This window comes from Lissotriton vulgaris, chromosome 1_1 (assembly GCF_964263255.1).
Source record: "Lissotriton vulgaris chromosome 1_1, aLisVul1.2, whole genome shotgun sequence".
Lineage (NCBI taxonomy): Eukaryota > Metazoa > Chordata > Amphibia > Caudata > Salamandridae > Lissotriton > Lissotriton vulgaris.
The window spans coordinates 255,845,523-255,847,343 of NC_141685.1; the positions used below are offsets into that span (position 1 = coordinate 255,845,523).

Here is a 1,821-nt window from a genome sequence, read left to right on the forward strand (position 1 = left end):
ATATACTTTAATTCTCATTGGGTAAAGGTGTGACCGTAAATTAGAACGGTGCACATTGAGTCATTTAATTGTATAGATTGCATAAAAAATATTGTGAGGTAAAATACCTCTAAAAATGTACAGCTGTGTGTCGAAAATAATACTGTCCATAAAACATTTAAAAGAATAAAATTATCATCCTCCCCGTCGGGGAATTGAACCCCGGTCTCCCGCGTGACAGGCGGGGATACTGACCACTATATTAACGAGGAACCGATGTGTGCATGCCTGCCGAGCAGCTCCTTGTCTAGACTTCAGCCCGCCCTGACTGTTTGTGTCTAATTGTTGTTATTTCCTAGCAACTTCACACCAACACAGGAGGCCACGGGCTCAACAAACACACACACTCCCTCCCACCATACACACACAAACACACTCCTCCCTCTCGCCTCACAGCAACCCTCTCGCCTCCAGGCAGACGCTCTCAGCAGCATCACCTGATGCCAGAGTCACCACAACCAGCTCCCAGGGCTGCTTCAGACGGGGCCCGGACTGGCTCTTCAGCCCAGGGGCCCCTGGCTCTGTCTGATGAGGGGGCATTGCAGCGGGGGCTGCACACAGGGAGGGGGGCGGGAGACACCACCCCCCTCACCCCCGCCGGAGGAGAGAGCTGGGCTGGAAAGGAGAAGAGGGGAGGCAGGAAAAGCCCCGGCGTGTGAGGGTCCGAGAAAGAGGCGCTTTCCATTGTGAAGCAGAGGGAAAAAAAGTGGAGAGTTTGCAAAAGTCCTTCGAGCCGGATTTGAACCAGCGACCTAAGGATGACAGTCACTCCACTACAGTCCTCCGCTCTACCAACTGAGCTATCGAAGGCTCTGATCCACAACTCGCCAAGCTGGTATATGACATAAGGAGTGGAGCCAGAGGTGTTCCATCCAGGCAGCTGTCTGTTTCTACACCAACTCAAGGGCTTCATACAGCTGCAAAACCTGACATTGAAAAATTCTTTTCCAAAGCAACGCCCCCCCACCCCCTTCGTCACTTTATAATGTGGGAGGAGCCTCTCCCCCATCAATAACAAATGTCTGTCAGTTTTGTCTCTGAACTCTCCTGAGTTCATGGGTTTCTGTGCTTGGGCTGAGCACGTTGACTGAATCTCAAATTCATTCACTGCAATTTGTACTATTTTTAAAGTCAGTCTTAAAATTGCCCGCCCTGTTGGCAAAGCGGCCGGGGGAGTTGCTAAGGCAGTCTCAGCTTGCCTTTCGCCCCAGGCTGAGAGCGAGGACGACGGCGACGCTGCAATGCCGGAGGCGGAGCCTTCAGAGGAGGCGGGTCACGAGGAGCAGTTCCATGCCCCTCCGGAGGGCAGGCCCCCTGCCGCAGGCATGTTCCCCCCCCTCGTGGGGCTGCTGTTGTGCGTGGGGTGCCTGGCGGGAGGCGGGGTCGCTCAGGGGGGAGGCTCCTTCGGAAGGGGAATACTTTGCGGTCTTGCAAGCCCCTTAAGCCTACCTCGACGACTAGAGGCCGGCGGGGGAGGAGCTTGGTGTCTAGAGGCCCTGCTTTCGTGCCTGGTTTGCGGTCTGCTTCTGTGCCTGCCCCCCCCCTACAGGTGGAGCCCCCCAGCCTGGTTTGGGCCCTTTCTTGGTTATCAATGGGCAGCGTTTTCTGCGTTCGGCGGCCCCTTGTGATGCTCCTGGTTTTCCTGAACTATCGGAGGATTTTGCTGGTCAGTTTGTGGGCCCTGTGGGACCTGGGGTATGTGTTACCGGGCCTGCCCCCCCCTTTTCCCAGGGTTCCTCGGTTGATTGTGGGGAGTCCTCCCCGCCTGCTCTTCTCCTGGAT

The 1,821-nt window shown here is 55.5% G+C and overlaps 1 non-coding gene across 1 annotated transcript; it reads right to left on the reverse strand.

Moving 5' to 3' along the window:
- Positions 1-763: 763 nt before the first annotated feature.
- Positions 764-849, reverse strand: TRNAY-GUA (transfer RNA tyrosine (anticodon GUA)). The gene is given in 2 exon segments: positions 764-799; positions 813-849. It is a non-coding gene; the product is annotated as a tRNA-Tyr (tRNA).
- Positions 850-1,821: the final 972 nt, after the last annotated feature.